The 26,133-nt window shown below is 34.2% G+C and overlaps 1 protein-coding gene across 4 annotated transcripts in view; it reads left to right on the plus strand.

The window, feature by feature from the left end:
• LOC147065675 (fibroblast growth factor receptor homolog 1-like) overlaps positions 1-26,133 on the plus strand; it is a 272,850-nt gene that overhangs the window by 162,832 nt on the left and 83,885 nt on the right. For 2 of the 4 annotated variants that reach the window (XM_085957091.1, XM_085957092.1), the window contains exon 1: positions 21,976-22,518. The exons of the other annotated variants lie outside the window; for them this stretch is intronic. The gene's annotated coding sequence lies outside the window, so the exon portion shown is untranslated. Of the gene's footprint in view, positions 1-21,975; positions 22,519-26,133 lie in introns of those variants that run through there. 4 annotated transcript variants of the gene reach the window in all.

The raw sequence follows: 26,133 nt of genomic DNA on the forward strand, positions 1-26,133 counted from the left end.
ATATTGATCTTCTCAATTGTTGTAGGTTTCCTCAGTGAACACAATGTATTAATAATATTATTATTTAATAATATTAATATATATATATATTAAAGATAAGAGCTGCTGCGATATAATGAGATTGGGTTTATTGTTTGGGCACCGCATCAGTTGAAGTATTGCCTTATGGACAGGAGGGTTCAGAAGAAATTTTTGAGACTCATTTACTTGAGGTTGTATGGATACTATCCGTGGCTTTATCCAACTGACTTTCTCTTAGGTATGCTTACTGCAAGTTAGAAGAAATTTTTATTTAGCTACATATTTTTTTCGACTTATACGAGGTATAAATGAGAACTCTGTCATTCTGGGTAGTGTTGACCTGTGTGTCCCTGATAACTATCTTAGAAATAGGGAGCATCAGTTGTTTATTCTCCCAAGGTGCAGAATCAACCTACCACTGGTAATGCCAATTGGGAGGGCGTTAACTATGTTCAACCAAATTGCTCCGGGTGTTGATATATTCCACTTTCGTGAGGTGAGTTTAGGTGGACGCTATTTTATAAATTTTTAAAATAGGGTCTCCTTAGCAAACTCAGTGTACTTCTTTGAACTACTATGGATGTATAATTGTATTTTGGCTGCATTTGTATGTTTATATTATGTTCTCTTTTTATATTTTCATTTTTATCCGTTTTATTACTTTTATTTTTCTTTCTTCTTTATAATAATGTTTCATGTCATGTTGTGAACGTCTTGAACGTATAATTTGTAATGTCCACAATATGTGGAAAAAAAATGAATTGAAAAATATCTAAAACTATGATTAGCATGGAATAGTGCATGTTAGGCATAACGCGGAAAGACCACAAAATAAACTACGTTGATGAAATGGCGCTGTACATGACTTGTCACTATGTACCTATATTGATAGTCAGTGAGCGCAGAGACTACTTGATGACGTTATCATTAAGTAAGTACGTGACAGCGAATAATTAAGGGGTGAAAAGACTGGATGAGTTAGGTTATTATCACTTCCGGTCGAATTTGCGAGTGAGAAATGTGTATGTCCTCCCTCCCGATTGAAGAAAAGAATAAAAGAAGAGAAGAATTACTATTATTTAAAAATGATAAGTATTAATTAAGTTGTCAAAGGGTGGCTATAAAATCTTCTTAGTGCTAGAAATTGATACGTTTATAATCGACCTTGGTCATACTCATATGAGTCCGCCCGAAAATGGTTTCGGCCTCTATAGGTATCCAGACGAGACCTCCCCAAATGGAAAAATTTGGGGGGGGTGAGATTAGATTAGGTCTTCATCCAGCAGGGGAACGAACTCAGCTGATGATGATATTATAAAAGATACGACATCTAGTCGTACGTAAATTGTACGTATGCAGGTCGCCGTGAGCTTTTGTAACGGTAACAGATGACAGTATAGCATTGACACCAAATGACGCGTTGTTCGTGGTGTATTTGACCGAATGGTAATTTTATACGCACGTGCGTTTCTTTAAGATAGGTACACAGTTTATTTACTCGAGAGTGAGTGATGTTTCAATTGAATTGAAATAGATAGTTGGACATTAGTACTTAAGTAGGTATATAAATGTTTTAGAATATTTGCGGTATTTATAGTATATATATTTTTTAACACTACAACAGGCCATGAGGGTCAATGACAGTAGTGTAGTAAAACAATAATGTAGTTAGTACCTAATATAAGTGAAACAGTCACAAAAACCCAGACTTTGAGAAAATCACAACTATAATTATATTGTGACCTCAATGGGGATCGAACCCGGAGCCTCCGGATGAAAGACGAGCGCTTTATGCACAGGACTACATGGGCCAAATGTTTTTTTATCTACCTAATTTTAGATCATTCAGAATTCTTCAGGAAATTACATTTTCATTTTATTATAAATAATATGATTATGTATAATTCCTTAGGTAGGTAGGTACCGAAATACCTACATGATAACCTAGTTTATTCCAGTGTTAATGTGTTTTATATTGCCTGAATTAACGGTAAAATTATAGTACTAGTATAGTACAATAATTATTTGCATGTAACTGCTAAGCTAAATCTTATTTCAAGCCAGGGAAGGGATGTTTCTGTTTAAAAGTCTGTATTTTTTGAAGTTATACTTCTTTAGGCGCGTTTGGAAGATCAGAAGAGGAAGATAAGAGTGTATTTTTGGCGTATGACATGTAACACATAATTTATTTTTTCACACAAAAATAAATGCACTCGATTGGATTCGATCCACCGATTGTTCGGTTGTCAGCCGAACGCACTACCTTTACGCCACAGTATGATACTGCAATCGTGTCGATTATACAGTATAATATTATAGTTTAGAATTGTTCCGTTGCCTAAGCAGCGAATTTATTATTGTCGGCCATTTGCAATTTTGTAAACAAACTATTAAACGTCATAGTGGCAGTTGTTACTTTAAAAATAAAAACAACGATAAATAATTATATAATTTAGTAATATAAGTTAAAGTGTATAGAAATAAACCAACGGCGTTCCAATAAGCGGTCCTTTTTCTTGAGTGTGTAATTTGACAAGATAATTATGAGCTAGTCGAAGAATCTAGTTTATCACAAGTTTTGTTTTTGTTTTGTTACGCCAAAGAAGTATAACGTCGAACGTACATAAGTACACACACCTATTTTTTCATATTTGGCCAAAAATTACACCGGTAAGGATAAACGAGCTGTCACCAGTGAAAGAAATTAAGGAAAAATCGCAACGAAATCTTTTTCAATGACGACAATCTTAATAATATATGCCATTAATAATTGCACGGCCGAGATGGCGCCATGAAATTAACACACAACAGTCAACACGCTTTTGTTTTCAAAACACTTTCTACCATACAACGGCTTCGTTATTATTAAAATTTCTGTTTCAGAAAACATTCATTCTAATTCGAGAGCACAGGTGCAGGCATTCATTATTTGCAGTCCACACTCCATGGCACCGCACCGAATCCAACAAATACAACAATCGTGCAAATTGTACTGCGTTCACCTGTTTCCGTGGTTTATACTTTACATTACATATTAGTATCATTGCCGTTTGTTGTAAACAGCTTGTTTTCTTGACAACTTTAATATTCTGTTGTCTTTAAGTTCGGACATAATCACATAATTTACAAAGTTTCTTCTAACATTTTACTTAAATCTCGGAATTAAATATTTCTCCCTGTCATAGTTTTAAGCTATGTGGGAGTGAGTAAGCATTCGGCACGCTTATATCTCCGCACTATGCGTTAGCGTTAGAGTAAGATAAAATTTCTACGGCTGAATTAAATATTTTTTTGTAAACGTAGCTGGTAAATATGGATTTGACTGATTACATTCATTTAAAAACTGCGAGCACGTGTTGCTGAAATTTATTGTTTGTGTGTTCAATATAATATAATTATAGGTATTTTAGTAGAACATAATAATATGGATAACTATGTTGTGTTTAAATTTGGTAGCCGCACTGAGAAGTAACATGATGGTATAAATAACGTTTCACAGTTAAGTTGATAATAATAAAATCGAGGTTCTACTGTGGGTTATACGTAAGAAACACGGCTTCATTTTGCCGAGCAATATGCGCTCTCTATTTATCATTACTTTGAGGTTTTAACCGTTTTTCTCGCAAACTTCAATAATTTAGAGTTGGTCAAACGTCAACCTTGTTACTCTGGCAGAAGGAAGTGCAAATAAAAATATCCATTCTCAGCACTTCGTGATACACGAGTTATTTTAATACTTTGAATATAATAGTAATATAAATCAACACTTTGGTGTTATCAGGAAACACAATAAATAATTTTGTGACCGTGGGGGTCACGATAGGTAGTTACGCTTTCACAGTTATATGATTACTTTATCAGCAAATTTATTTAAGTATTAATTTAACGCCCCAAATTCAGAGGGTATTGTATTATGTATTTAAGAGTAGATTTGTATACCTAATTAGAGCACTGATCTCTTGTAATGAAATATTGTAACTGTGTTCTCGATAATTGAGTAAAATAATGACAATGGGAAGATGTCAAAATATAAAACATGAATGAAGACGTTTGCATGAATACAAAATGGAACAGCGTGAATAAAGCACCTGGAGATATTATTTTAGGAGGGATAAATCAACCCACATTGTTTGTGATTTTATGGGCAGTTAAGGACTTAGCTCGTGCTCAAAACGGATCAAGTTTTATAGCCGAAAGCAAACGGAAAATCTTAAATATCACACGAAAGCTCTGTACTTCTAAAATAAGACGGTCTCTTGTGCTTTTTACTGAAGTATAGAACGCCCATTGAAATATTATTATCGGAGGATCGCCACTTACAATGAGAGCTTAAATTCTCCTCCCTAGAATACGACGGTTTTTAATAGCTTTTTATTTAGGAAGCGTACTTGAAAGTTTGTATAATGGCTCTATTCAAAATATTTTGGTGCCTAAACTTTGACACATTGTATTAAAAGTTTTATAGTTGCTGTAAAATTTGACGTATTGCAGTGTCTATGTGGGTTATTCATCGGGGTGTAACTTTAAAAAACTGTTAAATTAATGATCACACTATATGTTGGCGTGCGTGCCTCATTTTTAATCTGTAGAGAAGAAAATAGGCCGTGACGATTTTCCAATTTGTAAAATGTCAGTTCTATTTATAAAAGAGTTGTCAATCTAGTAGATTCTACATTATATTACCGAAACGTGACAAATGTAAAAATAATAATATATAAGATTTCGTATAAGTAATACTATTTAATAAATACCTTCGCGTGAAATATTTCAATTAATATCCTTATCATTTATTTTTGTAAAATTAAAATAATCCACACGGATAATCTATATATATAAAACAAAGTCGGGTTAGTTACACCATTTATAACTCGAGAACGGCTGGACCGATTTTTATGATCTTTGATTTGTTAGATTTGTCTCCGCCCGGAATAGCAGAATAACTATTAAAATATCGGATAAATCACGGAAAAAATACATTTTGAAGACAATTCATTTTCTCATACATTTTGACATTTTGAAAAATGACCTCGCGCATTCGAAAATAAAAGAAAATCACAAAAAATTTAAATCCATATACAACGATACATGACAGAAAGAATAAACAAGAAACAAATGAAAGGCGTTGTGTGCATTATCTATCCTTTGACAGTTGATTAAGTACAGCCTCAGATAATCCCGAAAGACTTTGTTGTATACTCCGGTGAATTTTGAAGGAAGTTGTCCTGCCTGAATCTTTTTTACTTCTTCGACAGCGTCCAAAAATAAAGCCAAGGCTAAAATTACATGATCTCCTTGCTGGCATTGCTCATTATTTACCTACCAATTTCAAAATCCATCCTTCGAACTTCATTCGACAATCGATCTACGTGAATAATCGAGCCGATTACCAGCTAGGTGCGCAAATAGCTATTTCGATCGTGATTTTCAAACGGTAAGTTGCCTTCGAAGATGTTCACTTTGTGAGGTTATCAAATTTGTGATTGTGTGTGCATCGATAACTGCTTCATTATGTAATTTTGAATTATGTGATTAATTTTCCAGTGTTTATCATTTGATGATTCGTCAAAATACTGACAACTATTTGCTGCGATTTCGTCGATTGCTTAAAATCGAGACGGAGCGCCTCACTTTCATTCGGTTGAACCAAGCCAAACTGCGATCGGAGGAGTATATTCATTTACGCGATGCAATCAGCACCGTAGGAGATGCAGCTAATGTTGGTCGATTGACTATTCTATCGGCGATGTACATTGGCAGCCCACGTCATATGCATGAATATGCGCAAGATGCAATGAAATATGTTCGTCATTACGGTCGTCCAGATCTATTCATCACCTTTACATGAAATCCGAAATGAATAGAAATTGTTCAACTGCTACTCCCCGGACAAACATCAAGTGATCGGCACGTGTCTTCAAACAAAAAATCCTGTCGCTGATGAACTACATTGTTAAGCATCGCGTCTTTGGGAAACTCGATGCTGGATGTATTCGATTGAATGACAAAAACGAAGCTTGCCGCATGCACACATTCTTATTTGGTTAGTCGAAAGAATTCGACCAGACCAAAAAGATGACATCATATGTGCCGAAATTCCTGATCCCGAAACCGATCCAGACCTGCATGATGTTGTAATTACTTAAATGATTCATGGACAGTGTGGCGCCATCAACCCCCCCCCCCCCCCCCAATCAGCGTGCATGGTCGACGGCAAGTGTTCCAAGCGTTATCCATGAAGTTTAACGGCGGAGACTATTACTGCCAATGATGGTTATCCACTGTATCGGCGTCGATCACCCAATGATAACGGTAGAACTATGACAACGAAAATGAAGTGAAACGATATCGTGGTCGACAACACTTGGATTGTTCCGTATTCGCCACTTTTTTCCAAAACATTCAAGGCGCATTGCAACGTGGAGTTTTGCAATTCAGTGAAATCCATCAAATACATCTGCAAATATGTCAGCAAAGGCAGCGATATTGTAGTTTTTGGCGTTCAAACTCCCAATACCAACGATGAAATCACGCACTATCAAGTTGGTCGATATGTGAGCTGCAATGAAGCAATTTGGCGTATTCTCTCATTTCCCATCCATGAACGTCATCCCACTGCTGTACATTTGGCGGGAGAATGGTCAACAAGTTTATTTCAACGCATCGAATGTTGCTCAACGTGCTGAAATATCTCCAGCGCCAACATTGACCAGTTTCTTTTCGATTTGCCAAAACGATCCGTTTGCACGAACGTTGTTCTACTCTAAGATGCCACGTTATTACACTTGGAACGCTTCATCGAAGAAATTTCAACGTCGGAAGCAAGGCGATGCGGTTCCTGATCATCCGGATGTGCATTCTACTGATGATCTTGGTCGCATTTACACAGTTCATCCGAAGAATGGCGAATGATTCTACTTGCGGTTGTTGCTGGTAAATGTTCGTGGGCCGACATCATTTGAATCACTTCGAACTGTCAATGGTGTAGTGTGCCCAACATTTTGTGCTACATGTCAAAAGCTCAATTTGCTTGAAAATGATACTCATTGGGACATAACAATCGCTAAAGCATTTGTTTCTGCATCTCCAAGTCAGATACGCACTGCTATCATTATTTCGACATGCTTCCCATTGAATCCCCCTGAACTGTAGAAAAACTACAAGGATGACATGTCAGAAGACATTTTACATCGAATTCGTGTCATTTCAGGGAATCCTGATCTCGAGGTGAATAAGGAGATACATAACCAGGTTTTCCTTTTGATCGAAGACATGTGTTACCTCATGTGCGGCAGTTTGTTAGTCAAGTTAGGAATGCCAATGCCACATCGTGGAGTGAATTACGCTTTCAATCTAGAATTGGAACGTGAACGTGAAAATGATCGAGATGCATTGAACTAATTAGTTCGAACGAATGTACTAATGTTGAACCCCCAACAGAAGGTTGTGCACGATACGTTAATGAAGGCAATTGATGATGGAAATGGTGGCTTATTTTTTCTCGATGCGCCCAGTGGAACTGGGAAGACATTCCTCATGTCATTGATTTTAACCACTGTTCGTGCGAGATCCGAAATTGCTGTAGCAGTTGCTTCTTCCGGGATAGCGGCCACGTTGCTAAAAGGATGCCGAATGGCTCATTCAGCGTTGAAATTGCCGTTAAACCTTCAAACGACTGAAAAACCGATATGCAATATTGCAAAACATTCAGCAATGGTAGCAAGTAAAATCATCACCTGTGATGAATTTAGAATGGCGCACAAACGCGCATTGTGAGAGATGTTTTGGAGGCGAAATGATTCTACTATCTGGCGATTTCTGCCAAACACTACCAGTCATTCCAAGATCGACCGCTGCCGATGAAATAAATGCTTGCCTCAAATCATTGACTCTGTGGCGCTATGTAAAGAACCTTCAGCTGACGACAAACATGCGAGTTACATTGCTAAACGATCCGTCTGCCGAAGATTTCTCTAAGCAATTTCTGACTATCGGTAACGGCCGTGTTCCTGTCGACGAATCAAACGGATTGATTTCGTTTCCGCTGAATTTTTGCAATTTCGTGTCAACAATTGGTTGAGTGAACGAGCAATTCTTGCGGCAAAGAACAAAGATATGGATCACTTAAACTTCACAATTCAAAATCAAATCGTTGGTCTACTGCATTCCTTCAAATCTATCGACTGTGTAAGTGCTCGGCCGTAGTAATTTGGCGGGCGTGGTGCGGCGGCGTCTTGCGAAACTCAAACGTATAGCGCGCGACCACTACGTTCTTGCACTAACAAACGAAGACGAAGCAACCAACTAGCCAACTGAATTTTTAAACTCATTGGATCTTCCTGGCTTGCCACCGCACAATTTACAACTGAAAGTTGGCTCGGTAGTCATCATGCTTCGAAATCTGAACCAACCAAAACTATGTAATCCATTTCATTTTTATTTGATTTTTGCACATTTATTGAACTTAATTCATTTTGAATATTCATTTTAGCTTAATAAAAAAATGAATTTAATTCAGCTAATAAGTTAACACAAGATTATTGATTCTGAGGCGGTACGAAGTTCGCCGGGTCAGCTAGTAATAGATAATTGACAATCGAAACCTTCAATGTAACATGCCTCATTTTAGTAAGACCGTAATAATATGTACCTACCTCTAATTCATATAATAATATGAATCGATGCTGATAATGAGCCCCTGCTGCCTGACCTGTTACAAGTTATTCGGATACTAATTGGCGAAAAATGAAAATCAGTATTCATCTATAAAGCAGTACCTATGTTGTTTCCTATATGTTGGAGCTGCTTGTTGTTGGAGTGTTGGAGGATTGAAAACTGCTGGGGTTGCCAATTTGTTTTAAGAAAATCCTGGGACTTTTTCCGAAACAAAATTAGCACTAATATTATGAATTTAGATTAAAACATCAGTCATAATAATTACAGGTTCTTATTTCTTGACTTATTTCATTTCTCGAGAAAAAAAATGACTAAGAATATTCGATAGCCGAAATAGTCCAATGCAAGGTTTGAAACATTTTTGTTAGCAACTTGTCAACATTTTTTAATAATACAGTGAATTAGTGTGAATATTATTTAAATAAAATTGTATTTACAATATATACTTGTTTCGTTTAAATAGTTACTTATTAATTAGGCATCTGGTATTTAAATTTATAATACGAGGGTGGGTCAATAAGTCCTTAGAAAAGCCGACAAGTGGCGCGACTAGTACTGTAAGCGGTTTGTTTTCATGCAGCGGCACTACCGATTCAGTATGCTGCGAAGTTTCAATCAGATTGGTCGGGTTGTTGTGTGTTTTTCGTACATTTCAAAAAAAAATTTGCTTGTGGAAAATGGAAAAATGGAAAATGGAGAAAATTGAGTTTAGAGCTGTTATTAAACATTTTAATATAAAAGGGTTAACAGCAAAGGAAATAAAAAATGAGTTGGATTTAGTTCACGGCATATCTGCTCCTTCACTTGCAACTATTTATAACTGGTTAAATGAATTTAAACGTGGTCGTACATCAACAAAGGATGAACCACGCTCAGGACGTCCTGTAGAGGTGACTACACCAGAAATGATCAATAAAATCCACGATATGGTGTTAAATGACCGAAGATTAAAGTTGAGTGAGATAATTGAGGTTACAGGGATCTCAAAAAGTAGCGTCATTTCTATTTTACATGACAAATTGGGCATGAAAAATATTTCTGCAAGATGGGTGCCGCGTTTGCTCACAGTCGACAATAAACGCAATAGGGTGGTGGCCTCTAAAGCCCTGTTGTCGCTCATGCAACGCAATCCGGATGAATTTTTTCGTCGCTTTGTGACTGTAGATGAAACATGGATACACCACTATACTCCCGAGACGAAAGAATAGTCAAAGCAGTGGATTGCGAAGACAAACCATGTCCAAAGAAGGCGAAAACCGTAAAATCAGCTGGTAAGGTTATGGCTACTGTATTTTGGGATGCACGTGAAATTATTTTCGTTGACTATTTGGAAAAAGGAAAAACAATAACAGGGGATTATTATGCATCTTTATTGGACCAGCTAAAAAACGAAATTGAAGAAAAATGGCCTCATTTAAACAGGAAAAAAATCCTCTTTCATCAGGACAATGCCCGTGTTCACACATGTTTACGATCAATGGCTAAAATTGAAGAATTGAAGTTCGAATTGGTCGACCACCCACGGTATTCGCCAGATTTAGCCCCCAGTGACTTTTTCCTTTTCCCAAACTTAAAAAAATGGCTAAGTGGACAACGTTTTTTTTCAAATGAAGAAGTCATCGATCGGACAAATGCTTATTTTGAGGACCTTCCGAAAACTTATTTTTCTGACGGCTTAAAAAAAATTGAGAAACGTCTAACCAAGTGTATTGAGCTCCAAGGAGATTATGTTGAGAAATAAAAAAAAATACAAAAATAAAAACTGTTTTAATGCTTTTTTCTAAGGAATTATTGACCCACCCTCGTAATATCATGTATCTAATTTTAAAATTACAACATTCTAATTACCAAATTTACCATCGAAATTATCTTTCTATATTATATTAGGTATCAGACATGATATTTCACAATATTGGTATTACCTTACCATTATTGAACAATAACAAATAATTGGACGGTAAATGACTCTGTTGTTGATTAGGTACCTTTTAGCACAATGTTAGTTGGATCTCCAAAGAGTCTAAAGTCAGCTTAGATTTTCAATTGAATGTAACCTATGGTAGATAGATTTATCTATTGCAATTGCATCGCTAACCTCTGTTAGAAGACGGCACCATGGTAAGAAGATTATTTGAAAAGCACATTCTATCATCTATCTATATTATATTGTTTCCCAATGTTTGACAAATCTGTATATAAATTGGTCGTTCTAAAGAATACAATAATATCTTCTATTTTTTCCAGGATATATCAATAATATTAGACTTAATATTCATCCGACGAAGGATGCGTATAATATACGTTGGTACTTACCAATTAATAAAAAAACACTATGACAACAACAAACAAATAATATACTTACCTACTATTGAAGAAATTTAAAACCTTTTCTGAATTAATAATTAACTTCAGAAGGTCATACCTGTTGACCATAATAGTAATAGATATTGTTTTTAATTATTATCCTTTGAATGGTCGGCTTAATCTCTCCATTGTCCTTTTGCTACATGACAGGACGGGATGAAGTATTAATTGTTTTCAATATTACTTTAATAAATATATGCATATACATTTTATGACGACATTTGAAAATCTTGGCTATTGCCTATCTATATGATATATCACGGTTTAACCAGGCTGCTATAATTATACAAAATTAGTAATTGACGATTTTATCTTATTAAAATACTTTCAATTAATTGACAATTGTAAAATCTGGGATCATAACTTATCGTCATGGTGTCTGAATCAAGAGTCTTGTTATTATATTGGCCACTCTACATGCTCAATAATATAAATACTATATAGGTTGAATACTTACTGAATAGGGATTTATTTTACTTGCGATGTCTGCCCACGAATAAGGATCAAAGGGAAAATATTTAGGTCCTATGAAGAAGGCAGTAACTCGCGAAATTTGTGAAATTGAGTTATGAATGCCATCCGTTAGGTAATTTTGAAAGCTATATATTCTGTTCACTTTAAAATCAGTATTATCACTAAAATACTGTTAAAATTCTTAGTGAAAAAATGGACATCTGCTGAAATAATACAAACTTCTTAGCAAAAAGCCAGTAATTGCACTTATTTATTGCAGTTACTGGTTGTTTATTATTACTTTATTTAGTTTATTTGTATTTTAACATCATACTAATAAAAACTATCACCGCTTTTTATTAATTCACTGTATATAAGTTTAAAAAAAACACATTATGTCATTTATCTCGAAAGTGTGTGAGAGTCAGTTACTGCCTTCTTCCTTAGAAGGGCAGTATAGTAGACGTTCCATAAAAATATTATAAACTATCGATTTTACGATGTCAACATTACAATTCATGATACCACACACTCTATAATATTGTGAGAATACACAATAAATCTTAATCTAGTCTTGCTATCATCATCATCATCAGCCTGAATCTATCCACTGCTGGATGAAGGCCTCTCCGAGCTGATTCCATTTCTATCGATCCTATGCGTTGCGTTGCCACGTACTTCCGCAGAACTTAATCATTTCATCGATCCAGCGGCTTCTAGGTCTACCTTGCGGACGTTTTGTACCTCTTGGGTACCACTGGATGACTAGATTTGTCCAACGATTGTCATTTCTTCGAGTTAAAATAAATCTAAATTAGTCTTGCTATAATATTTAACAATAGACTCGTAGATCGTTAGATCGCCCTGAAGATAGATTTGTACCCTGAAACAACTGTCAACTGTAGTCTGTAAGGCCTTGTTCACATGGCACGTGTCACGGCGCGAGTGCTTGTGGACGGCTCAATGAGGTCACATATACCTGGAATGTGACCTCATTGCGAGTCGAAACGCGCCATGCGAACAAGGCCTAAGAAGATGAAATTTGTAAAAAAAATTAAAAACCCACCATAATGCGTTCTCAACTTGTCTTATATAGGTACGTTTTTTCTTCTATTTCACAATATAGCAGCAGCTGTACGGATCTGAATATGTAATGCAAATAGGAGTCGGCAGATAGTATTAAAAATAATAACTTTATGTTGTCCTAGCGAGACTAGGGCATGATAATATGGACCGGTGTATGTGGTTTGTTGGGGTGGTGCCGTATGGTATGCTAAACGAAGATATCACACCAGATTACCACACGATTGACTTGGATTTCTTAAGCCAGGTGCATAATGGCATGCTGGAAAATAGTAAGCCAGTCATTCAAGCAGTTCTCCACCATATTTATTTTATTTAATGAAATGGAATCTAGTGATTAATTTTATATACCTACTTACAATAATATTATTACAATGACTTATTTTATTAAGTAAATGGTTTTATGAAAATATGAAAGGGTCTGAAAATATCTAACTATTTTTACAACCATCCAGTGGCAGTTAGCAGTGGGAATTCAAAATTTTCCAAAAGCTTTTTTTCTTGAGTAAAACATTACCTACCTACCTAGTTTTCACTCTATAGCTTTTTTCGACCTAATATTTATTATACATAGTATTTTTCAGTTATGCTTACACCATGATATGAATGGAATTGTGTCATTTTTATACAGCACCATGGAGCAGAGACTCGCACAATCTTTTTACGATTCGTTGTTACTCGTATTTTGATTAATACCTAATGTAAAATGCGCGTATTTTAATTCAAGGCAAATACTCAATGGGAAGAATGAATAGCTAACAACTTATTGTAGTATGGCATGTTATCAATTTATATTTCTGTGCGTAGGATTTTATAATAACAACCCCCACCACCATCATTGATGGCTCATATGCTTTCCAATCTTAGGGCGTCAAAGCACACTATTCAAATTAATATATTTTCACGGCACACTGAAAAATACCGTTCAGAATAAAGTCTGTTTAGCTCTCTCTGTCAAACAAATTTCGCCTAGATTACATCTCTATGCTAAAAAATAAGTCGATCTATAAATTATTAGAGGCTAGACTAGTGATGTCACTAATTGACATATGGACCATTTTTGTCTGACACCGCGAGTAAAGTTTGAATTTCGTTTACAAAGGTTTCAGTAGTTTTTATATCTCCTTAATGTAACTAAAATCTATTGACTTTTTCAAATTTACTTCATCTGGCAACACTGGCGTATTTAATCGGCGTTCGGACAGATTACTTGACAATTTGAATAATATTTTTCATCGATACATCATTGTCTGTGAATTTGCAGAATGTTTAAGACACCGTAAATTCAATTAAAAAAATCACACCGCTATTTTGACTAAATATAATATTATAACTGTGAACAGCTTTTTACGATGGATTATTTCAAATCGAAAGTAAAATATCGCCTTCGTAATGATTTGACCGAACCATTTGTATGATTCAATAAAATTATAAACCATGTCTATTTTATTATGTCCGAAAAGTCTTTGACTATAATCCTCAAATAAATAAATAGATAACTGACAAACACATAATATCTTCCTAAAACTGGAAAAAAAATATTTAGTGGGTAAATTTAGAAAATATACCTAATATGGTAAGTACCTCCTACTTTAACCATTTTTTTGAAAATTTAGAATAAGCCATTATGTAAAACATGAATAATTTGGTTTTATATTTTATTTAAGTAGGTATCTGGATTGCGAGTATTGCGAGTATTGCGACTACTTTTTTTTTTTCAAAATTTTTGCTTAAAATTTCTAACTCTTAAAGGTAAAAAGCTTCATCATCCCTACGCTATACATTTTTTTAGTTGTACGTCCCAACTAAGCAGATGCTTAAATTTTAGGTAACTTCTGTAGATTAAAACCCATGGTGGGTCCTAGTGTCTTCTAAAAGCTTCATTGATCTATTATTATTATGCCTCAGTATTCGCAAGTTATCAGTACCGTTCACCCCAGCCTTCTTGTGATACAGTGCAATCAAATTTAGGCACTTCGATCGACTGTTTAGCCTACAATCTAGCCAGTGTTTTAAAATGTATGTACGATAACTCAAGACCGAATTGTCTGTATAGCTATCACATCCGGTACCACAAAATAAACCTAGTATTCTGGTAGACTGGTAGAGCCACAGAAATGAAACATTTTTATGCCATATTTGGGTTTGTTTCAGCTTAAATCAACTCACGTTTTCACCATTTCACCAATGAGCACGCTCTATATGTCTAAATATAGACAATAAATAGGGGGGTTATAATTTATATCTTGACTTGTATTAGCGCAGGACACACGGATTTAATAATGTTCAACTAATAAGAGGTGACAGTCTCACGATAAAAATATCAGGTTCCATCGAAAACTAACTTTACAATAAATAAAAATGTTAGATCTATATAATTTAAGTTTGTAAACCGTTTTGGTATCCGGCAGATCTTATCTTATATTATATATCTTGAATATTCATATATTATTTTCTACATAAAATAAGATATTAAAAGATAAACTATTAATTATAGACGGTATAGGTACTTACAACAAGGTTAATTTGCATTTATTGACCACTAGCCCAAGTAGAGCAGTCCAATTTGATAATTAAGTACATAATGTCAGTCTTCTCCAACACGTTAGGATTAGTGGCGGGTTTAGGGCATGTCCGGAAACTTGTACGTATGCAGTTTGCCGTATCACACTTATCGGAACATATCGGAAATCCTATATGGCCGTATATTAAAGACCGTCCAACCCCTTTGGGTCGTATAGTACTGACATAAAGTTCATGTCTAAAAAACACAGTTATTGTCGGTTTACACTTTACAGGAAGCCAGCAGCAAACAATTTTTTAAAATAGCCGATATACTGGATTATTTTCTAGGTTTAGTTAGGTTAGGTTTTGAATCTTTAAAATTCATAAATTTTGCCAAAATCAGATATGAAAATTGAATTAATGCTCATAATGTTCATAATAAAATTGAAGAGCGTATAGTATACGGTCATCTCTTTCAGAAAGAGAGCTCACGGCGAACCGTGTCACGGTGAAATGTTTTACGTACAATTTACATGTAACCGGTTTTAGGGACGTGGTGGCACTGAATGATTTTACCCACCTCCTACAATAAAAACTTAAATAAACAATATAATATTTTAAACTTGATTTAATATAAATACTCAATATTTAAAGATTTTGGTATAATTAATTAATTGTATGCCTGGTTTGAACTGCTTCGAAGCGCTCTTTTAAATCTTCTGACGAATCGATGCATAATTTTTGCGTCAAAGAAAATCACCACTTAGTAGGTACCTCTTTAGAGTCATTTATATTACATTTTATCGGTGTAACCAACATTTCACGATGTAGGTATTTGAGCAGTGAATCTAATGAACGTTTCAACTCAGTTTTTAAATGTAATTAATGGCTTTTTTTTTTAATATTTTTTAAATTTATAATAAAAGGTACCTATACTTAAATAAGCACTCTTTTAAACCTTTTCACAAATCTATGCATAATATTTGCGTCAAAAAATCACCACTGGTTAGTACCTCTTTAGAATCATTTATATTACATTTTATCGAGTACCCCACATTTCACGATGAGTTTTAATCATATAATATGAACGTTTCGAATCAGTTTTTAAATGCGATTAATGGCTTTTTCTTTTTTAATATGTATTTAATTTATAATATAAGGTATACATTTATAATATAGGAATACACTTTATATTACTTTATAATACTATCTAAATTGTTCGCTGACTTAGATTGTATGATTGGAATATTACTGCTTATCAAATTTGTCATTATTATTTTTAAAATAACGCAATAAATACGTATATATATTATATATACATAAACATAATATATACATCGCATAACTTTACTGTAATAATGGCTTTGTGATATTGTGCTCACACAGGCTCACAGGTTCGATGAGAGCTAATAAAATTACCAACCTCCACGGCTTAAATGTCTAATTTATGCAAAACAAATGAATGAATAGTCAAATAATTAATTAGGTATTGAAATACGATAACGTTCAAATTTAAGATTTCATTGTTCAGTTCATATTATTATATTATCGCTCGTGTATCATTTTTTTATATTGTGTTAACACAAGGTGGTTCCAATTACCCTACATAGGTTTTCTTTGACAGAAATATGACTGTTGTACGTCATGTGAGTTGCAACTTATAGTATGCTGACATATTTTTTGAACATGCTGTTTTGATTGATTTTAAACGAACATTGGTACGTATTACGAGATCCAAGAACCCTTATTGATGTGTCGTAGAACTCGTAGACGACGTCATATCAGATAACCGTGTTAAATGAAGAGAATAATTATGTATAATTTTTCTCGTTAACCATTAAAGATAACGAACAGACCTGAACAATTTTGTTTTAGAGACCATTTATTCAAATATGAAGTAGGTAGCAGAGGTAAACTGATTAGTGATTCTGATTACTTAAAAAAAGTTCCGAAATCGACAAAAATATTGGTGGTTTATTGTCTTAGTTTCTAACACTAAAATTCGTTATACATAACAAGTTAATGCAGCAAACGTTTTCAACAAAATACATAAGTACCTACTAAAGGGGGTACATGCTCAGCGTAGGTCAACATGGAGCTTTTGTTCTATTTTCAAAGCATGATCCTGGACATACCTTAAACGTTGTAGATAATCTATTTATATAATTTTGAAGCCTTATTATCCTTTATATTTATTTTAAACATTTGATGACTGCATAAAGTATTTTTATTACATAAAATAGTATTCTTTCAAACCTCTCGCTCTAATGTTTTAGAATATAGTCATATTTCAGTACATAAATGTGCAGTGGTGTTAAGATTTTTTACATTTATTAATTTTTAAACGCATTTATAAAACCATCAGTATAATTTATATCGACATTATTATAGTGAAATATTTACGATAAAAAATTATATTGATAATCTCTGTGATCCCAAATTTGACAAGAATTGGGCATTTTATTATTTCATGTTTATTTTATGTTTTCAACAAAATACATAAGTACCTACTTAAGTAGTTAATTACATACCTACTTAATATATTTTATTGTACCTAATAGTCAATAGATAATATAGTATTTTAAAAATAATTCGATAAGAACAGTAAGTAAGGTACATTTCGCAAGCAATATAATATTAATTTATTAATTATATTAGTTCCACAGATTATGTTTTATTATTGTATTATTGTTTGTATTCAGGTAGTGAATACCAAGTGATAAGTTTTATAGAGTTATCATAAATTACCACCTCAGTAAAAGCTTGAAAAAGGAAAATTAAATTCGAACTGTTTTTAATAAATTACATTACCTATGTAAGTATATTAATATTCCTTCTGGTATTTTTGTGTTTCATGTTCATGAATCATGATATATAATATATTATAATATATATACTAACCCACTTATGGATTACATTTTGAAGACTGTCGACCGGTTGAGAAGACTGTTCGACAGCCAAATCATCCGGGCATTAGCGAGGTCCTAATATTCCATCCACCCAAATAATTTGCTAGGTGGGGGGGGTCCGGACCCGCAACCCCCCCCCCCCCTCCTTATGTGTGCGCCTGATGATGACAACAATAATATCTTTAATACTCAAAACCATATATATCTTGCATTCATCAGAACGGATCTTAATATTTACATTTCCTGTTAATTAATTACAAAAAAATTACTTTACTCATAAACCGCGTGCCTATTTGACATTTTCTTTCATAATAATTGATGAAGACGAGAGCAACAGATGCTAGTCAATTTCAAAGAAGAATACCGGGGGGGTTATAGAAAATCAGGAAATAGAATATTGTATGAAATATGGCGTGGGGCATGGATAGAATCACAGAAGTCATAAATGCGATCATTAAAACACTTGGATTGTATCACTTTACTTAATCCCGGTAGTGTCTGATATCAATAATAAAAATCCAGTTTTATCGCTTTTGCAAAGGCAATAAATATTTATAATAAGATAGGCATAGATTAAAGAAAAATAAGCATGTCTACCATATTTTAAAGCATTTTATCAAACCAATTAAAAGATAAAAAATCATAGAATAAATAAATTATTAATTTGTAACTTAACCCACATCACTGACAAACTTTGGTGGCATCCAGGAAACTTCTCTATATTGCTTAATGTTGAATACGTCGATGTGACGTCATCGTTATTAACAAAACACACGTTGCCAACCTACACTGCAATTAGGGTGCATATTGAAAAATCCGCCTTCATGTCTTAAGATGATACATCAGTAAAACGGCAAATAATTTTCAACTATAGGCGAGACGAAATTTTGGACTCACTGGCATTCGGAGAGAGAAGGTCGAACTGGGAACACGTCAATTTGTTTTGTGATGGCGACGGGGGTATTAATTCTTAAATCGTGTAAAGATGACTACAAACGTTACCCATTTACTTGAAAAAGAAAACATGTCAATGAATATATTATTATTGTTACTAATAGAACATAGGTTAAAGTGACCACCACCACCCGTCATATATGCACAGCCGTGGATATGCACGGCCGCTTTCTATGACGCTTTAAACGTGTCTGAAAGAAGTGATTTTAAGTGCTCATTCCGTCCCGAGACGGAGCCGCACGGGACTGATGCTGCAACCATGCACCGTAGTGCTTAAAGAAGAAAGTTAAGAAAGATTTTTTTTGTCATTTGGACTGGCTCTGCTGTCCGCTGACGTTAAGCGCTTTGTGTACCCGCATACTGAGTGTCACGAATTGAAATGGATGAGTCTACAAAAGAGTCGGGATTATCCCGCTCCCCATACGACGCTGCAAATTTCTCGAATGCCGCAAAGTTGGCCTCGGTTGCTATCAGATCTCCATGACCAATTGGGCCCGTGTGAGGACGGACCCTGGCAAACAGCTGTGCTCGTTCGAGTTCCATAAGCGGGCAATCCCAGAGGATGTGTTCAACATCTTGGTGGTCATGCCTGCAGGTATAACCCGGCCCATCTACTATCAAGCCAAACTCGTGGAGTCTGGCGGCGAAGTTGCCATGGCCGGTGAGGAACTGGCTAATCCAATGCGAAGGTTGGAGTCTTCTAGTTTGGTGCCTGCAGAATACGTCTGGAAAAAAACGGTAAGTGTGCCGCCCCTTGGGGGAGGGGGTCCACCTCGCCTGCAATGCCGCAAATGCGGTCTTGTACACAATGTCACTTACAGTCTTCTTGTAAGGAACGTCCTCGGATCTCTGCGGTGGTGTCAGATGGACACCGGCGAGTGTTGTGCTGATCCCCCTCAAGAGGAGGGTGATCGATCCTCTGACTTGGACGTGCAGATCGAGGGGTAGCACCCCCGCGAGTACGGCAAGCGCGACATAAACAGAACATTAAATGGACGCATTTTGGATTTATATGACAAATTATATTTGGTTCGGCATGCGTCATTTGCACCCGCGACCCGCAATCCGCGCATCGCCTAGCCACGATTTTTTTAGACCATGCCTCAACTGAGGTATAGACTTAATAGCATTGTTGCCCTATTTCGAAAACGTGTCCGGTCTTAAATTTGGTACAAGTCGGTTTACGTGAAGCCAGGCGGGAACCGCGCCAATTTTCATTGCCGATTTTAGCAAAATTCATGAATTCAAGAATGAAAACCTTACCTAACCGAACCTAACGAATAATACAGTAGGTACTTATATCAGCTATTTTCAAAATTTGTTTGCCGCTGACTTCCATTAAAATCTATTAAATTAAACCGTCAAGAACCTTGAATTTTAAATTAATCAAAAAAAAAACACATTACAAATCCGTTTCAAATCTAGTTAGCTCAGCTTTCCAATTATTAATTTGACTTTACAACTCTTCTCTGCAGTTCGAATCCTATAATAGCATTATAAAAAAGATACTGAAATATTACTATTAATAACGCGAGACCTCTTCCGCCGCGTCGGTAGTTGTCTATTACCTCTAGTCTTGTATCTGGCTTCGTGTCTAGCATTCTTTCTAACCGTTACATCCGGCGGTGTCTATGTAAATTCGTTTTTGTCGTATTCGTTAAATAAATCCCGACGACGACAATGAATTTCTACGTTTTCGATTGTCTCTTTCGTTTTGTTTTCAGTAGAGGAAGTGTACGTAATTTATAACTGAAAGAGATAATGCCAACAAACGATGTGGCCAATGGGTTATTTAAAAGCTCGTTTGTTTTTCGTGTGCTTTGGCTTTTCCGGCCGCCTATTTTGAAGATTTTGGATTACGCCTTCATAAATTTCCTAGCGTGACTAATAATTAATTAATATAATAATATATATCTACAGATTTCAAATTTAATACCTATAGGACAAATATATTAGTTTTAATATCATTATTCATTAATAATTGTACTCATACTGGGAGTCAAGTCCAGAGGCTATTTTTCCTTGACACAAATAACGCAATCAAGTCGTCAGAAGAAATAAAAATAGGCCTCGAAACAGTTAAAATTATATAATTATTATTAAATTATACCAAAATCTTTAATAGATGCAGATAGGTACAAAAAAAATAATATCTGTCATCTTCGTTAGGTAATAAATATTTTAAGATACAGAATGCAATTCCAGAAAAGATACATATACATTGATATTTTACTAGTTATGTTGGTAGTTTGGTTAATTATGGTTTTTTAAAAGTTCTTAAAAACGGTTAGCCTTAGCTCTTCAAGTCCCTGAACCCGCCACTGAGTCAGGAATGTGTGTCACTGATTTCTTTCCCTATCCTGTAAGTATGTAAAGTATGTAAATTATGTAATATAAAAATTATGTACAAAATCATAAAAATTACAAGGAAGTAGAGGGATTTAATAACATTCTACAGTGGCACCATAGGCGATTCGTACCTACGTGTATTGGCATTGTATGCCATGAAGTAGTATTAAGATATATTTTTTATATCACCTCAATTATTAATGCAGTTAATCGTGTCGAAATTATAGCTTCTGAGTAGATTTCTGAATTGTTCCTTATCTAGGGTATACTAACGTCTTATTCTTGGATAGAAATTAACAAAAAAAACACTTAGTATCCATTTCAGTGATGTGTAAATATGATATTTTTTAACAGCACTCTGTCAACAACTTAAAAATATGTCCTTCCCATGAATAATGATAGAACAAAAAACGCCATGCAAACATGGTGAAAAAAGCTATATTTACCTTTTCTCTGATGGAAATCGCGCTGTACGCTGTGTGCATTTGCGTTGTAAATCATACAAAAAATATTAAGACGCGGGGTGTATCGGTAAACATCAGCACGTGTCCAACTGAAAACTTTACGAACTGCACATGCGCATTAGCCAAAAGCTCTATGTAGTTTTTAGGTGCGCTGGTGCGCACGCTCGCACGCATTTGTTTTTCGACTTCGACGAGACGTCAGAGTCGAATTGTGCGCTGGTCGGGAGAGACGTCTGTGAGTCAGTTAAAAAAATAATATAAAATATTATGCGCCGCGTTATTACATCGGAAGCTTTCACGCTAAAGTATAAAAAGCTCGATTTTTTCAAACGAAAAATCGTTACTTTAATTAAACTTTACAGTTTTGCTTGGTAGTAAGACTATATAAAATAATATTGTGCTTAAAACTATTATCGAAATACCTAAATGGTTTTTTATTTGCAAGAAACTTTATTTTATAGTGAGTGTTTTCCGTTTTAATTGGCGAATTATAATTAATGATCTATTAATTAAATCCTTTCAAAAGTTCCATTGGATATTTTCGTATTAAATCGTACACCAGGAAGTTTACGATATTCATAACGTAAATATTAGTGGTTATTAAAAAAATGTTGTGTTTTGGGTGTTGATGTTTTACGCGGACCGTTTGCACGTGTTTTGAATTTGTTGGTGTTTATTCTGGGTGCTTTTTTATATGGATTTTTTACGGCAGATAAAATTAAGCTCTGAAAACGCAGCTTTAGGTGAGTCGGGATTTCTTATCTTATAATTTTATCATATTTTATTAGCGTTTACGTTTATTTAAGCAAAATGATGCGTTGGTATTATTTACCTGAATATCTTATCATATTTAGTGTTTTTTAACGTTTTTTTATGTCTATATACCTACATATCATTGAAATAAACATCGCTTAATTCTTGTTTATAGACTTGGAAAGATTATTCATATATTTTAGTAGTATATTATGTTTAAACAAAATGCATCACTGTATTTTTTAAATATTTACATAACTACCTACGCCCTATCTATATGTCTATACCTATGGGCCCATGGGGTAGGTATGCAGGTACTTGAAATGTATATTTTTCTATAAACATTTACCATTTTGTTGCAATTTTTTTTATAATAATCTTAATTGGGTATTTTATTCGTTATGATACGATAATTTATTAGTTTAAAGTTTTTGAGAAACAATATTACTGACTTGGCGTACAGTTTATTTGTAAGAATTATCCAATAATATGCCAGTTGTATTCAAACTGGGCTCGTTTTTTTAAAACAGTATATTTATAGTACATTCACTACATTCTACCCAATAACGTTGAGTTACTTCAGTTAATTGTCTTTTAGTTTTGGCGGGAAGTCATGATGGGATGATGGAAAATGGGAAGGTAAAGTGAAATAAAAAGCTTTTGACTTACAATGGATTTTGTTTTGTAATCTGGACGTTTTTTTAAATACTGAATTTATTTATTGCTCTTTGGATCGAACAATAAAATTAGTATTCTCATTCAAATAATTAAATTATAGTGTATATAGTTTATGGCTACATGCGTATTTTGACATTCTGTATACCTACCACATTTAATTAGTTGTATTACTAAGATAGTAGGTATGGTGTGTAATACCTACAAATTATTGTGTTACAATAACAAATTACCTACTTGTTAATAACATTATAACAATCTTTAGTATAGATTGATACAAATACCCACCTAATATTATGGTTCACTTGTGTAGGTTCGTCGATTAATAATATTATCGCCTCCTTTTATGATATGTCATTGTAGATTAAAAATAGGGAATGGGACAACTGGCCGCCGGGACAATTGGGCGCCGCCGCACTCTCGAATGATATAAGTAGACGTTTGTAACATTTTGATACAGAAAGTACACGAGATATTTATCCTTTATTAATTTTACTTTTAACATACCTAATGTTTCTTATTGCGGTTTGAGAATCATTATGCTTGAGGGTGTATATGAAAATAAAAGATCTTTTCTCGTTGGAACTTAAACATAATATTATGTTCAAGTATTATGCATACTTAAATCATTATTTACGTTTGTATACCTATTTAAATTCTCACCAAGTATTAAACAATAATATGATTATATAAATAATAATTAAGTATGTACTTACATATAATTCATTAATCATTATCTAATATTTATTTTCTAATTTCATTCAATTGCGTGGCGACAAGTTATCCCGGCGCCAAATCGTCATAAACCCTGAAAATAAATAAGTAGTTAGAAGTGATGCGATAAGAGTCCTGGCATAAATATTGCTCTCCCATGTATCAATAAATTGAGGGACTGCGTGCCTAACAATAGATCTATAAATGTTTGATGAGGCCAATTGAATATAATTTAAGCTATACACGTTATTGAACAATAGCATGAATCGTTTTCATACTAATAAATAATTTATAGTATTACCTACGAATACAGTGCAGTTTTTAATATAAATGCTATTTGTCATAAGATATGTAAGTATTTATGCACATAATATATATATATGATATTGAGCTACCTTGCCTCCTTCAAAACCTTCCAGATGTTTTAATTAACATCAAAAAGTAAAAGTACTTTAAAGAAATTATTAAGAAGACATGAGAAAATAATTTAATGTAGATAAAACCTTAAAAACATTAAAATCTGATTTTTCCTGCATTTTCAAACTTTCAAATTGCGATATCTCAAAACTATGTTTTTAGGGTTGGTGACTTTTGCCTGAACGGTGACGATATCTAGTTTTTAACTGTCACTATTCCGTCTATGAGAATATTAATGGACATACGCCGAGAAAATGGTATGGGGGTTCCATTTCGAAAAAAATAACCATATAATGATTTATTATTCTTATTAAGGGCTGCTAGGGGAGGGGGTGGGATTAACAGAATCTCGTGCCCGGAAATTTGTTCGTATACAGTTCGCCGTATCACACTTCACCGTGAAATGTTAATCGGAAAGATATGGTCGTATATTAAAGACCGTCCAACCTCTGGGTCGTGTAGAACTGAGATAAAATTCATGTCTAAATAAAACACGGTTCTTGTCGGTTTACACTTAACAGAAAGCCAGCGACAAAAAAAATGAAAATAGCCGATATACTGGATTATTTGTTGGGTTAGGTTTTCATTTGTGGATTCATGAATTTTGCCAAAATCAGATAATGTTCGTATTGAATCTAATAAAAATGGAGACCGTTTAGTATAATAATATGGTCATCTCTTTTCGATAAGAAAGCTCACGGCGAACTGTGCTACTGTGAAATTTAATAGGTACATATAATTTAAATGTAACCACAAAAGCTAGCACATGCCACTGACCCCCGCATTTAGCTAAATAATTTGTAATTTTAGTCCTGGGGGGGGGGGGGGTTCCAGACCCAAAAACTTCCCTCTTGTGTCGCACTTGAATATTATATACCACTAAATTTTCACATTTTAATGAAAATAAAATCCTCGTAAAAATAATAATTAAATGTGAACAATTTATTGATTATTATAACCTAAAAACACCGTTTATAATTTGAGTTTTCAGTCATTATACTATATTATTATGTGTGAAATGCGATTTCAGTGATATAATATTATAGTTATTTGTCTTGCAGATAGATTTTATGTTTGAGTTATGGCGTGCGTACAGATAAGATAGAGCTTCAAACATTAAAATCCTGCATTTATTTTTTTCCTGCGGCGCTGTTATTTATATTATTATAATATTTTAGGAGTCACCCAGTTTTCATATAGATTTATAACATAGGTATTTACTGTGCCTAGTTGGTTATCAATACTGCTGCAATAATAGGAATTCATGTAAATTTGTCACTACATTACTAAGTAGGTACCATAGATTTAATATAACTACTAGTACATCGATGGTATCGGAGAAAAGAAGTTTTGGATCAGTGGTTACAAACTTTTCTGTCGGTGTTGTGGCATTTTCACTACGATGCTGATTTCGCATGTAAAAATAATCTGTTATTTAATTGGATACCTCTCACTATTATAATCAGGTACAAATCGGTTACGGGGAATACAGCGGCAAACACATTTTGAAAATAGCCGATATTATACTGGATTATTTGTTAGGTATTCCCCATAACCGACTTGTATCAACACGAGACACGTCATGCACTCGCTTATTGATTGCTAATAAAATAAAAATACAACAAAATTTGTTTCATTGTAATATTATTTAGGACATTAAGGTATTTGACAAATAATTTACATTAGTATCATTCATGTAACCAAACCATTACGACAGTTAATAATTCAATATGGATTTCCTAACTTTTGTGTTTACAATAGCAGGTACATACCTACTTTTACAACATGCACCAAAGACG

This window comes from Rhyacophila brunnea, unplaced genomic scaffold (genome assembly GCF_057557595.1).
Source record: "Rhyacophila brunnea isolate RB1 unplaced genomic scaffold, BYU_Rbru_1.0 scaffold_6, whole genome shotgun sequence".
NCBI classification, from domain to species: Eukaryota; Metazoa; Arthropoda; class Insecta; order Trichoptera; family Rhyacophilidae; genus Rhyacophila; species Rhyacophila brunnea.